The sequence below is a fragment of the Gopherus evgoodei genome, chromosome 2 (genome assembly GCF_007399415.2).
Source record: "Gopherus evgoodei ecotype Sinaloan lineage chromosome 2, rGopEvg1_v1.p, whole genome shotgun sequence".
In the NCBI taxonomy this organism is placed as follows: domain Eukaryota; kingdom Metazoa; phylum Chordata; order Testudines; family Testudinidae; genus Gopherus; species Gopherus evgoodei.
In genome coordinates, this window is record NC_044323.1 from 131,165,547 (window position 1) to 131,179,974 (window position 14,428).

Below are 14,428 nucleotides of genomic sequence, written 5' to 3' on the forward strand. Positions count from 1 at the left end.
TTCAATAGTTACCATATAAATTGTGCTGTAGGGGGCCACCACAATCTGCCTGAGCATTAGGGCTGCCAAAAGTTATAGGATCTTTCATGGGCCTTGCCCTGCTACCATGTTTCCACAATTGCATACAAAGTGCTAGCTTGGTGCTTCCAAGGAAGCCTCTGCCAGATTCTGGGGCAGCAGATCGATATAGGAGCAGCTGCCTTGTACAGTTTTGAGGCTACAACTTCAAGCTCTCTTTTTTGCTACAGAACTTAGTCCGCTGCCATACATGGGCAACATGTTCAGTTTTTGGGGAATGCTGAGATGATCAGCCATGAAGTAGAGGAGGAAGAAGACAAAAGAAATGAAAGCCCTCAAATCCTCTTTCCTCCCAAAATATTAAATTAGCAGTTGGGAGAAAATAAGAGTGGAGCTAGTTCACATATGTGTCACCCATCTACGCAGCCTTTGGAACGTAAGGGTGGAGAGGGCTCCAACAAAATGGGTTGTGAATCATAAGATTAAAGTGGAGTTTCTTTTATGTTGTGTTACTGGCAGGAGACTGTCTCCTTGCTTACAGTGTGATTCTGTATTCAAAAGCTATTATAGGCAGGGCTGATACTACTTCCTCTTAAGGCTTCCTGATACTTCCCATTATAAGATCCTGCATTCAGTTGCTTAAGCTTTGCCAAACTTCAACTCTTCAGAGTGAAATTTTCCAAGCCAGGTGTCAGCCTTGGGCTGAATATCTTTGGAAAGATTCAGACAAAATTGTTCCATTTCCAAGAACAACGTTAGAGATTAGTACATTTTTGCCCATGTTAAGTTGTGGAAACTTTTTCTTTGAGATGGTCTAGCACCTCCAGGCTATAGAGTAGGGCTTTTGCCATGCCTGTGAAAATTCACCTAAACTGGCTAAGTGCTATGCATTTGAAAAATTGCAGTTCACACATTCTTGTGGTGATGTGGGAGCTTGGCAGCTAAATTCCCTAAAGCTTCCATTTGTGCTAAGCAGGACTTTCCCTGCAGTTGTAGCTGTGGGCTCTTGCTTGTGCTGTCAGTGCCTTCCATGATGACACAATCACTATGCAGGAGGAAGTTAACTGCTTTGAGTGCAAAAGGGGAAAGAGCCACAAGTTTGAGTGGGGATGGGGAAGATTTGGAAAAGGGTTCTTTGTGGAGGGGAGAGTGACTGGCTGGACTACGATGCTGGGACTATGAAAAGAAGTCTGAGGAATGGAAACAAATTGGGTAGGCAAGGAGAAGGGGACTGGTATGAGGAGGCAAGGGGTGTGGAAGTGATAGGACAGGGACAGATTGGAGGGAATAGAGCAGACATTTCTGTTCCCCGCTAAGCTACAGAGCCTGGAATGGAACTGAAGATTCCTGCGTCTCATCATTCCTCTGCTGTCAGCAAATATCTGTGAAACTCACAGACAGAGTCTGTGTCTCTCCCTCTTGTAATGCTGGTCTATGTGGAGAATGACAACCTACTGTTGCTATCAATTATTCCTTTAGTTCAAGTGGCAGAGGTCTGTCTGTACAGTGAATCTAAAGGTTCCAACTCTTCTGAAAACACATGGGAGCTCAATATGGTTCCACAAGACAGAATTTGATTTTTATTTTGTTTTTTTAATTTAGAAAATTACATAAAAAATATATTTAAAATGTTGCAAAGTCAAGCACTCAAATGTTAGGAAATGCCAGAGTTAAGGTTACCAGTGTGTGTGCAGTATGACAGTATTTAATTACATGATCACATACAATTTTTCCAAAAGACCATTCAGTGCACAGACTGGACTCTGCTCTGGGAATGAATCAGGGTTAAATACTATGTAAAGTACTGGTACAGACAAGTCTGGGCCTACCCAAAACTAAAGGTCCTTCCCTTCAACTAAGGGAGAAAATTAAGGCTGTTGAGAACACTGTCTCTGTGTCTGACCATAAGGTAATGCCTCTTTGTCTGTGTCTCTCCCTCTTGTAATGCTGGTCTATGGCCACGTCCAGACTAGGAATTAATATCGATTTTAGATACGCAACTTCAGCTACGAGAATAACGTAGCTGAAGTCGAATTTCTAAAATCGAGGTACTCACCAGTCTGGACGGCGCCGCATCGATGTCCGCGGCTCTCCGTGTCGATTCCGGAACTCCGTTCGGATTGATGGAGTTCCGGAATCGATGTAAGCGCGCTCGGGGATCGATACACCGCGTCCAGACTAGACGCGATATATCGATCCCCGAGCAATCGATTTTAACCCGCCGATGCCGTGGGTTAGTCTGGACGAGGGCTAAGTGGAGAATGACAACCTACTGTTGCTATCAATTATTCCTTTAGTTCAAGTGGCAGAAGTGGCAGAGGTCTGTCTGTACAGTGAATCTAAAGGTTCCAACTCTTCTGAAAACACATGGGAGCTCAATATGGTTCCACAAGACAGAATTTGATTTTTATTTTGTTTTTTTAATTTAGAAAATTACATAAAAAATATATTTAAAATGTTGCAAAGTCAAGCACTCAAATGTTAGGAAATGCCAGAGTTAAGGTTACCAGTGTGTGTGCAGTATGACAGTATTTAATTACATGATCACATACAATTTTTCCAAAAGACCATTCAGTGCACAGACTGGACTCTGCTCTGGGAATGAATCAGGGTTAAATACTATGTAAAGTACTGGTACAGACAAGTCTGGGCCTACCCAAAACTAAAGGTCCTTCCCTTCAACTAAGGGAGAAAATTAAGGCTGTTGAGAACACTGTCTCTGTGTCTGACCATAAGGTAATGCCTCTTTTGACTCTTCCTGTGCTGTAGCTGTTACATGTTACGAGCTTCTGTCTTGGACACACACTAGCAAGGGCATTTGCTTTGTTCACAGCCACAGGATTGGAGGTTTTGCTATGGAGATCAGGAACTGTCAGTGATCAAGAGATCTTGTGGGTCTCCATGCATTTGTTCTCTCCATGGTTTTAACTGGGTTTGCTCTGAATTTTATTTACACCTGAACATTCTTAATAACAGGCATCCAGCCCAGTCTGAAAGTCATGTGAGAGATGGTTCCTCTTAATCCACCTCCCTCCTCAACCTGTGGTACTAGAGTTTGACCAGTCAGTTAGGTGACTTATTGAGCCCCGAACTTTCTCTGTAGAGCTGATGAAAAATGGATGGTTCTTTTTAGTCTTTATTTTCTTTAGTGTTCTGCAGCCCAGCATCTCCCCCAATTCTGGACATCTCAGTTGCTCTTATCTCTGCAGTGCACAGATGTGGATGAGCATTTTGGCACCACACTCTCTGGTCACCCCCCACCCCCATGTTCCTATTTGCTGCCAATTCTCTGTCTCTATGGCAGCAGACAGTGGCTGTTCCTTTTGCTCCTGGCCTTGCTCCTGCTATTTTAACTTTTTTGCCTTGTTTGGACAGTGGGGAGCAGGGTTCTCTATCCCTGAGCCCCTGCTGCAAACCCTCCCTGCTGGCTCCTCAGCTCCTTACAGGCACGGCCAAGGAGCCAAGAGAGCACTGAGTCAAATCCAAGCAGTGCTCAATTTGTGCCAGGCTCGGCAGTGGATGAACTGCACACGGCCTTCAGTCCCTAATTTTGTTAGGTCCTGAGGCTATGAGTCGGAGAGGTAAGTGGGGTCCCTATAAATGTTCCCTCTAATTTTTTCCATCCATGTGCAGAATGAATTTTGTTACGTGCACCAAATGATCAAGGTGATGTGTGGATGTGCGCCACCAGTAAGTAGAAACAAAAGACGTAGATATAATAAATATTTTTTTAAAATTACCATAGGAATAATTACTTCATCCAGGAAAGGTTAGGGATTTTAGAACTCATTTACTTAAAGAATTAAACGTAAGTGTAAGAGAGAAATAAAAATTATGAAATGCATAGACCAGTCAAAAAACACAAATAACAGCACTTTGAAAAAATAAAATTAGAGAATATATGTGCATTGCAGGAAGTATCAAGAAGTAACAGCAACAACAATACAAGTATGTGTTGGGAGGCGACTGTGTGTGTGAGAGAGACAGACAGACAGAGGCACACAGTGTCTGTGTGTGAGAGAGACATGCATTGCCCCTTTAAGAACATTGCCCTTTTAAGTAGATCAGCACTCAAAGGAGACAGAGCAGCAGCCACCAGCAAGCTCCCTCCGTCCCACTCCTGAACTCTGTCACTCTCCCCACCCTCGCAGAGATGGGGTAGAGGGACAGGAGGCGGGACACCCTGACATCAGCACTCCCCCTATTCCCCCCACGCACACACACAGCATAGCAAGCAAGAGGCTCCTGGGAGCAGCTCCAAGGCAGAGGGCAGGAAGGAGCAGTGCGGCAGTGGCGGGAGGGGCACCTGAAGTGTGCATCCCTTGATAGACTGCTGGGTAGCCACACAGCTTAGAGGGAACTTAGATCCCTATCCACTAATGCAGCTGTGACTTCAATGGGGGGAAAATGGACCAGGAACCCCAGTGCAGAATAGGGAGAGGCTCCAGAAGCAAGGAGAACCCTGACCACTTGACTGAGAGGATAAGTCTCAGGGGCCTCTTGCAGAACTAAGAGGGGAGGATTGCAAGGCCACAATTGTCCTCTGCCTCCCTGTAAGTTGTAAAGTAGATCCTGAGCACCCTGGGGAAAGAAGCAGGACCTCTAATCAGCCCCCTCCCTCCGGAACTGTCCTGGTGGCCCTGACTAGTTCCCCTTCCTAGATTCAAAGCCAGACCTCTCAAGCGGGCTCCAGGCCCTAAGGAAGACAAATCATAGGCGGCCTCCCCAAAGCCACAGTAGAGCTCCTATATTCACAAAGTTTTCAAAAAAAATTAAAAAATCTGAAAGGGGAAAGAAAACAAACACAAAATCCAGAAGTTCTGAGTCCTCAGACTCCTCCCCCTGCAGATGGCAAACTGTCTGGCTCTGACACCAAACTGGCCAGGGGAAAAGGTTAGCAAAGACTTTTTCCCCTGGAGAAATGTCAAGTTATGTGCAGCAAGATTATCTGCAAGATTCAAACACAACCTCTGTAGGCTCCTGAGAGTGAGCCTCAGAGTCAATTTCTTCCCTCAAAACCCTCCCCAGTGGTGGTGATACTCCTTCATTCCTCCTTCCAGTGGGTGAGTGGAGTAAGCCAAGTAAGGGCCAGCATGTTAACAAGAGTGATGTCAGGCTCCATAACCTTCCAGACCCAAAGGGCTCCATTGCTGAGATACCAAAGGCTGACATTGCCATTACATCCCTCCCCAGGGATATGATTAGCCTCAGAAGAGGAGTTCTACCCTCCGGACTTCACAGATAGGAAGATGGAGGCCATTCTCAAACAAGACTTTGAAGCCTCCTCTGCCACCTACCAACTGTCCCTGGGAGCAGCTGCCTGCTTTGCAAGAGCATCTCTCCTGGTTGGGAGATCACCCTGACTTTTGCTCCAGTTTAAATGACTATCTAACAACAGTTTTGCTAATGGGGCTGGTTTTGTCCAGTGTCTAAATTAATGATCTGGAAGATGGTGTGGATTGCCCCCTCAGCAAGTTTTCAGATGACACTAAACTGGGAGGAATGATAGATACATTGGAGGGTAGGGATAGGATACAGGGGACCAAAGAATGGGCCAAAAGAAATCTCATAAGGTTCAACAAGGACAAGTGCAGAGTCCTGCACTTAGGATGGAAGAATCCTATGCACTGCTACAGACTAGGGACCAAGTGGCTAGGCAGCAGTTCTGCAGAAAAGGACCCTAGGGGTTACAGTGGATGAGAAGCTGGATATGAGTCAACAGTGTGCCCTTGTTGCCAAGAAGGCTAACAGCATTTTGGGCTGTATAAGTAGGAGTATTGCCACCAGATTGAGGGACATGATCATTGGGGGAAGGGATAGCTCAGTGGTTTGAGCATTGGTGCCCTAAACCCAGGGTTGTAAGTTCAATCATTGATGGGGCAATTTGGGGCAAAAATCTGTCTGGGGATTGGTCCTGCTTTGAGCAGGGGGTTGGACTAGATGACCTCCTGAGGTCCTTTCCACCCTGATAGTCTATGAAGTCCAGGTGCCAATTGATTACAGAGGAGAAAACAGGAACACCAGTTAGGTCAAAGTTTAAAAATCAAGAAACCAGAAGGGGAAACAAACAAGAGAACCCCAGACAGAGCCCACAGTCCCTCAGGCTTTTAGGGAGTCAGTGAGCATTGCCCAGAAGAACTCTGCCAGGAGATATCCTAGGGCAAGGGAATGGAAACAGTACCCACCCACTTCCTCCCCCTGGTATGGTAGATGGCCCCATGGCCAGTGTCAGGAGGAAGTTGATGAGGAGGTCCCAAGACTTTGTGGGGCCACGGATGGGGTCTGTAGGAATCAGACAATGCAGGGAAAAGTGAAGCCAGAACCTCAGCAAGAGATGCTGCAACCTGATACACCATACAGAAATCTCCCTCTTCTTGCAAAAGGGACAGGTGTCCAGTGAGTTCATGAACCACAACAGGTACACACACCTGTGCTCAAGGCTCCACAAAGGCAATGCCAACTAATATTCCTGGAGGGCCCTCCAGGGTTCCTCACCTTCCTTAGGTGAAACAGGTCCTGCCATTTTATGTCAGGGTGGGACACAAGGGCAAGAAAGTGGATGGTGTGAAGCACAAGCTTGTACAGATGTTGGGTGCAGTTCAGAGGTGGACCAGCTGAATGTCATGCAGCCAGCTGAGGTGGCATGTTGGGTGGGGACAGACAGGGAGGGTCATTGGGCAGGGTACCAAGGGGGAATTCTGGAGGGCCAAGGGTGAGGCATGGGTGGGGAGCATCCTCCCACAGGATCCACTTGTGGAAAGAGAGAAACAGGAGACAAGGCTGCCCTCATTTCCTGGAGTACACAATTTGTAGAAGTGTTGAGCATCCACAGTTGTAATTAATGTCAATGGGAGCTGTGCTTTGTACATTTAAAGTTCTGTATAATGCTGAGTGTCCACATGCTCAGTTGTGTTGCTGTGGGACTCTTCCATTCTGAAGTCTTTGACTAGTGATTAAATCTCAGGCTTAACCTTGCATATACATAGTGATATGCATGTACCATTTTTTTCAACGTAAACATGAAAAATAAAATACTAGCGCTACAGTTAGAACTGCAGGGGGCAGTGTAACTCCATGACTCCTCTCTGGGTGGAACCATCATACACACTATAAAACAGAAATACATTTACAATAACTTTTGTCTTGTTTCTTACCAAAATCAAACTCTACTTTAAAAAGTTCATTTCACAACCAGAATTGAGTTAGAGTTCCTAATCATGCTTTACCAACAAGTATAATCCTAACAGTCAAACCCTGTTAAGGTTATGGAAATGTAAGCTCGATGTGTGCCTATCAGCAATGTTCTGACAAATTTTTCTTGATCATTATGCTCCTGGTTGCCTGACCTTCCTGCCCCTATTGCATGCACTTCCCATTAAGGTAAAGTTTATTACAGAGGACAACACATTAAGAATTTTGTGTGCACAATGACTTCAGGATTAAATCTGGAAGAACACCAGCCTGACAATTAGTTGCAGATCTACCTTTATTTCATCACAACACAACTTAATCATTTTTAAACTAATTGGAAGTCGTGTAATGTTTTTGAATTAGTCTGTAATATTCCAAAACCACCACCTTTAAAAATACAATTAGAATACTGTTTTAAGATTCAGGTCACTATTAAAGTAGTATCTTTTCTATGATGCTGTGCACTTCATCTATCTTGGACAGTGAAAAGAGACAAGGCAGTTTAACATTCGTCTATACTCACTGTGAGTGGGACCCACAAAGGGATTTAGGCATTGCAATGCTGAGCATCATTCACAGTACCTAACTTTCAGGTGCCTAGGAAATCACAGGGTCAGCACTGAGAGCCGCAAGCCTAGGCTCCCTTTAGAAAGAATGGGATAAGATAGGCACCTTAGGTGAGGTCTACACAAAAAAGTTAAATTAACCCAGCTACATTGTTCAGGGGTGTGAAGAATACACATCTCTGAGTGACAGTTAAGCGGACCTAATCCCCAGTGCAGACAGCACTAGGTCTAAGAAAGAATTTTTCCATTGACCTAGCTACTGCAATGGGAGAACCCCTGCCAACACTTTAGTGAACCGCTACACTGAAACACTACAGCTGCAGCGATGAAATTGTGCCACTGTAGTGGTTTGAGTAGACGTAGCCTTAGATTGCAATCAACAAAGCCAGCATGCTAGGCAATCATCTAAGGCATCCAATGGGAGATAACAACAAAAAAGGTGTGTGCTAAGCCCCACCCCTCTCTGGTAAGTAGATGCCTAAGTCTAAGGGTATGTCTACACTACAGGATTATTCCAATTTTACATAAACCAGTTTTGTAAAACAGATTGTATAAAGTCGAGTGCACGTGGCCACACAAAGCACAATAATTCGGCGGTGTGCTTCCGTGTACCGAGGCCAGTGTCGATTTCTGGAGCGTTGCACTCTGGGTAGCTATCCCGTAGCTATCCCATAGTTCCCGCAGTCTCCCCCGCCCATTGGAATTCTGGGTTGAGATCCCAGTGCATGATGGTGCAAAAACAGTGTCGCGGGTGATTCTGGGTAAATGTCGTCACTCATTCCTTCCTCCCTGAAAGCAATGGCAGACAATCATTTTGCGCCCTTTTTCCCTGGATTGCCCTGGCAGACGCCATAGCATGGCAACCATGGAGCCCGTTTTGTCTTTTGTCACTGTCACCGTATGTGTACTGGATGCCACTGACAGAGGCGGTACTGCAGTGCTACACAGCAGCATTCATTTGCCATTGCATGGTAATAGAAATGGTTACCAGTTGCTCTGTACTGTCTGCTGTACCATTGTAAATTGGCAATGAGATGATGGTTATCAGTCATTCTGTACCATCTGCTGCTGTTATGGATGCTCCTGGCTGGCCTTTGCTGAGGTTGGCCAGGGGCGCAAAGACAAAAATGGGAATGACTCCCTGAGTCAATCTCTCCTTTATGGTTTATCTAAAAATAGAGTCAGTCCTGCCTAGAATATGGGGCAAGTGTACTAGAGAACCAGTGTATCAGAGAGCACAGCCGCCCCGTGTCAGATCCCGCAGAAATGATGAGCTGCATGCCATTCTAGGGGGGTGCCCCTGCAACAACCCCACCCGTTGCTTCCCTCCTCCCCCAACCTTCCTGAGCTACCCGTGAACAGTGTCCCCCCATTTGTGTGATGAAGTAATAAAGAGTGCAGGAATAAGAAACACTGAGTTTTTAGTGAGATAAAATGATGGGGAGGCAGCCTCCAGCTGCTATGATAGTCCAGGCAGGACATTAAACGGGGGGGCGGGGGAGAGGAGCCCAGCATCCTGCTGCTATGATAGTCCAGGCAGTACAGAATCTTTTCTTTAGACATGAAAGGGGGGGCTGATCGAACTCAGCCCCCAGTTGCTATGATGAGGATGGTTACCAGCTGTTTCTGTACCATCTACTGAGAATGACGGGAAGTCATTCCTATTTTTATCCAGGAGCCCCTGCCGACCTCATCTGAGGCCAACCAGGAAGCACTCACAGGATGATGAGGATCATTCCTTTGTACGGTACCGTCTGCCACTGGGGAGGGGAGAGAAGAGGAGAGGAGCTACTATTCAGTGCCGCAGCACCGCATCTACTAGCAGCATGCAGTAGACATAGGATGACATAAAAAAAAGTCAAGAAACGATTTTTTTCCCTTTTCTTTCACAGGGAGGGAGGGGTGGTAAATTGACGACATATACCCTGAAACACCCCGGACAATGTGTTTGACCCTACAGGCACTGGGAGCTCAGCCAAGAATGCAAATGCTTTTCGGAGACTGCGGGGACTCTGGGACAGCTGGAGTCCTCAGTACCCCCTCCCTCCCTCCATGAGCACCCATTTGATTCTTTGGCTTTCCGTTACACTTGTGTCATAAACAGATAGTTAAGGGTTAATGTCTCTTTTACCTGTAAAGGGTTACAAGCAGTGAACCTGGACCACCTGACCAGAGGACCAATCAGAAAATAAGATACTTTCAAATCTCGGTGGAGGGAAGTCTTTGTTTTGTGTTGTTTGTTTGTCTGTTGTTCTCTCTGGGTTCTGAGAGTGACCAGACATACCTACAGGCTCTCTAATTTTCTGTTCAAATAGTGAGTACAAGTACAAAGGCGGTTTAGTCTTTTTGATTGTTTTCTTTATTTGCAAATGTGTATTGTGCTGGAATGATTTTAATGTGTATTTGTGCTGGGGGGGGGGATTCTCTCTAGTGTCTATAAGCTGAAAGACCCTGTAACATTTACCATCTAAATTACAGAGACAACTTTTACTTTTTTCTTTCTTTTATTAAAAGTTTTTCTTTTAAGACCTGATTGATTTTTTTCCCCTTGTTGAGGCTCAAGGGAATTGAGTTTGTACTCACCAGGGGATTAGTGGGAGACAGGGAGAGAGAAAAGGGAGGGGGGAAGGTGGAATCCCTCTGTTTTAGATTCACAGAGCTTGAATCTGTATTACCTCTTGGGGAGGGGGAAAGAGGAGGGGGCAAGGTGCACTCCTCTCTGTTTTTAGATTCAAGGAGTTTGAATCACAGTGATTTTCCAGGGTAACCCAGGGAGGGAAAGCCTGGGAGAGGCAATGGTAGGGAAAAGGATTTACTTTCCTTGTGTAAGATCCAGGGGGTCTGGGTCTTGGGGTCCTCTGGGAAGGTTTTGGGGGGACCAGAGTGTACCAGGCACTGCAAGTCCTGGTTGATGGCAGCACTACAAGATCTAAGCTGGTAATTGAGCTTAGAGGAATTCATGCTGGTACCCCACCTTTTGGACGCTAAGGTTCAGAGTGGGATTTATACCATGACAGCTTGTCACACAGCACTGTGCTGTGGACTCTGTATCATAGCCTGGAGATTTTTTTCAAATGCTTTCTCATTTTGTCTTCTGTAACGGAGCTGTGATAGAACAGATTTGTCTCCCCATACAGCGATCAGATCCAGAATCTCCCATACAGTCCATGCTGGAGCTCTTTTTGGATTTGGGACTGCATCACCACCCGTGCTGATCAGAGCTCCACGCTGGGCAAACAGGAAATGAAATCCAAAATTTCGCGGGGCTTTTCCTGTCTACCTGGCCAGTGCATCCGAGTTCGGATTGCTGTCCAGAGCAGTCACAATGGTGCACTGTGTGATACCGCCCGGAGGCCAATGCCGTCGATTTGCGGCCACACTAACCCTAATCCGATATGGTAATACCGATCTCAGCACTACTCTGTCATCGAGGAGGAATACAGAAAACCGGTTTAAAGGGGCCTCCTTGTGTGGACAGGTGCAGTGTTAAATCAGTTTAACACTGCTAAAATCAGTTTAAACGCGTAGTGTAGACCAGGCTTATGTCTGGGCTCCAGAGAGGCATCTATCTCTGCTTAGCAATTCTACAACAGGAACTCACCACCTGGAGTCAGGTGTTTCTTGCAGGAATGAATTAGATGCCTGACTTACTCCCTGCAAAAAGTCCAGAGAAGCAGGTGCTGATCTTGTAACTTTTAGCCCCATGGTCAGAACATGCTCCTGGGTTGTGGGAGACCCATATTCAATTCCCCCCTACCCGCTAGATGAGGAGAAAGGATTTGAACAGGAGACTTTAAGCAATGAGTTATAGGGTATGGTGATGTGGGGCTCCCCTAGTCCTGTTGCAGCAGTTCCATTCAGGAATCTTGGGTTCCTTTTAGGGCTCTGAAGGGGTGTGTTCTTTAGTGGTCACAAAGAATACTGAGCCAACAGAAGTTTGAATATTAGCCTTGCATATGTCCTCTCCATTTCCAGCAAAATGACAGTTGTGAATAAGTAGCATTAACCGGACACAATGCTTTGTGAGCACATTGTTTGTAGAGGCTCCCTGGACTTTTATTTTCCCACTAGCGCCTCTGTAAATCCTTCCCTCTTCTATAAAGAGCTTCCCCATGGCCTTACGAAGGATGGCTTCCTCCATGCTCTCCAGGGAGGTATCTGCACTTAGTTCTATGACAAACTTATTTGGCTTTGCTTGCACTGAGAGCTGTCTCAGCTAAGGGTGGTGAATCCTCACTCCCCTCCCTTAGAGACTAAATAACTACTTTCTGCTGATAACAGTGCACAAGACTCCTTTCCCTTCTCAACTACCTCTTTCTCCTCAAAGCTTACCTCTGGAAACCTGGGACATATTCCCTCTTTCTACAAGTCACAATAGTAACAGCTTTGTGAAGTAAGATATTATGGAGTAAGATATTCTGCGATGCAATCCCTCTCCCTGTAATTCAGGCACAGTGTGTCCCAGCTGCGTGCTCCCTGTGAGGAGTACACAGAGGCTGAGGGCCCTGTCCTTGTAATTCCAGCTTTTTAAACTCATACTGCCTTTTTCTTCTGTTTTTCTTGGGCTGCCTTTTCCCCTCCTCCTCCTTTTTTCCACAGGCTTCTGCTACCCACTTCACTCTTCTGCCTCCAGCTCTTTTCCTGTCCTGGGTTCTTCCACTATATCCAGTTTTATGACTTGGCCCATTCTCCCTTTCCCAACAAACTATTAACTCTTCTCCCTATCTCAGTAAACATCAGGCCCTGTTGCAAACTAACAATCTAGCTCTGACAGTGGTGTTTTGCCAGCTTTTAATATTGCCCATAGGAGGAGGTGATTAAATTGTGGGAAAGCTGCGTGTTGATCCTCTGTCCTCCACGTTGTCTCTCTCTGCATAGAAGTGCTTCTGCACTTCCGCTTTTGGAGGGGTTCCCAGAAACTCACCTGCTGCCAAGAGAACATTTCTCACCCCGTTAAAGAGCCAGTTAAATGGATTGACAGTGTTTGGATTATAACTACCTCAACAAATCATCTCTGGTGCAACAGGCAGTGCACTGAGCTTTGAACCCATCCAGGGATGTAGCCACTTCCTCTGTTTGTAACTGATCATCCTGGGATGGCTGCCTTCTGCAGGCAGGCACTACCTCACACTTGTGTTGTTAGTGTGGGACCTCTGTGTGAGTGCTGTTAGAACTAACATTCACCAGCAACAGTTGGCTGGGAGTTCTTGCTGGAAAATGAACTTGTGACTTAGTGTACTTAAAGAAAAGGTTACATGGTGAAAGAACTAATATGAAGGCAGCTGCACACTCTCTCTCTGACACTGGCCCTTCTGGGTGGGAAGGTAGGTGAGAAATTGTTCATTATTGAAGAAACTGGGCAGAAGTCTTTTCTTTCACTCTGTGCAGTGTGGTGTGACATTACATCCCCCACCTCCAACTCTGTGCAGCAGCAACTACTCCAGGTCCTTCAAGCGAAGAGGATAGGTTACATGAGAGTTTAAGTGTGAAGCTGCAGCTTAACCCGTTATCGTGCTTTCTGCTCTTCAAGGGCTTCTACTCAGCTGTGTGTACAAGCTTTGGTCACATTAGGGGACATCCTTCTGGCTCTGTGTGAATGCCTCTTTGTCTTCTTTCTATAGCTGGCCTACTCTTTCTCTCTTCTCTGCTTTCTTCTTGAACCAGGAAAACTTGCCTTCAACTCAGTCAAACACAACCCTAGTTTGGTGGATAAAAGACTCCTCCTATTTTTGCCCATCTGCAGATGGTTACAAGAAATGAGCTCATTTATTCACCAAAACCCTGCCAGGGAAAAAAGACAAAGCTCATCATGCTTTTATTTCCCTAGTTCATGCTTTTTCCCCAGTGAAGCCGCAGAATGCTGAGCTGATCAGTGACTAGAAAAGAGCTCTGTTAAATGACAAGCCACAACTCCACCTTTATGTTTACTGTTCTATAGCCAGGCGTCATGTGCACACTCTCCATATCCCCCAAAGTCAGGGATGGCCTTAGAGCCAGGCAATCAGGAAATCACCCTAGGTGACAACTTCCATGGGTGCCAAATCAGCATCTGGCAGGAGTGCCACCCACCCACCCACCCACTCAGCTGTTTGTTTTATTTTTCTCAGGCACTTGGGGCACCAAAAATGTTTTCCTGGACAGCAAAACATGTAGGGCTGGGCCTGCCCACTCCTCCTTTAATAGCAACTCTTCCACCAGGTCAGGTGCTAATGGCTCTACTTTCTTCTGATCTAGCTCTGTCCAGTGCATTTTGGACCAGCCTTATATGAGGGCTTGTCTACATCACAAAGTTGCAGCGCTGGTGAGGGGGTTACAGCGCTGCAACTTAGGAGGTGTACACATCTGCAGGGCATCACCAGCGCTGCAACTCCCTGTTTGCAGCGCTGGCCGTACTCCCGTTTTGTCTTGGGTGTAGAGGATCCAGCACTGGTGATCCAGCGCTGGTAATCAAGTGTAGACACTTACCAGCGCTTTTCTTGACCTCCGTGGAATAAGCAGGTATCCCAGCATACCTGAGGAAGCCTCTGGTAATCAAGCTGGTCTCCTTCCCCGGTTTGCTCTCGCGTTCCCCGAACCCCGAGCAAGCAGGTCTCCTTCCCTGCGGTTTGCAGGGGGGTTCGGGGAACGCGAGAGCAAACCGCGGCAAAGCTGGT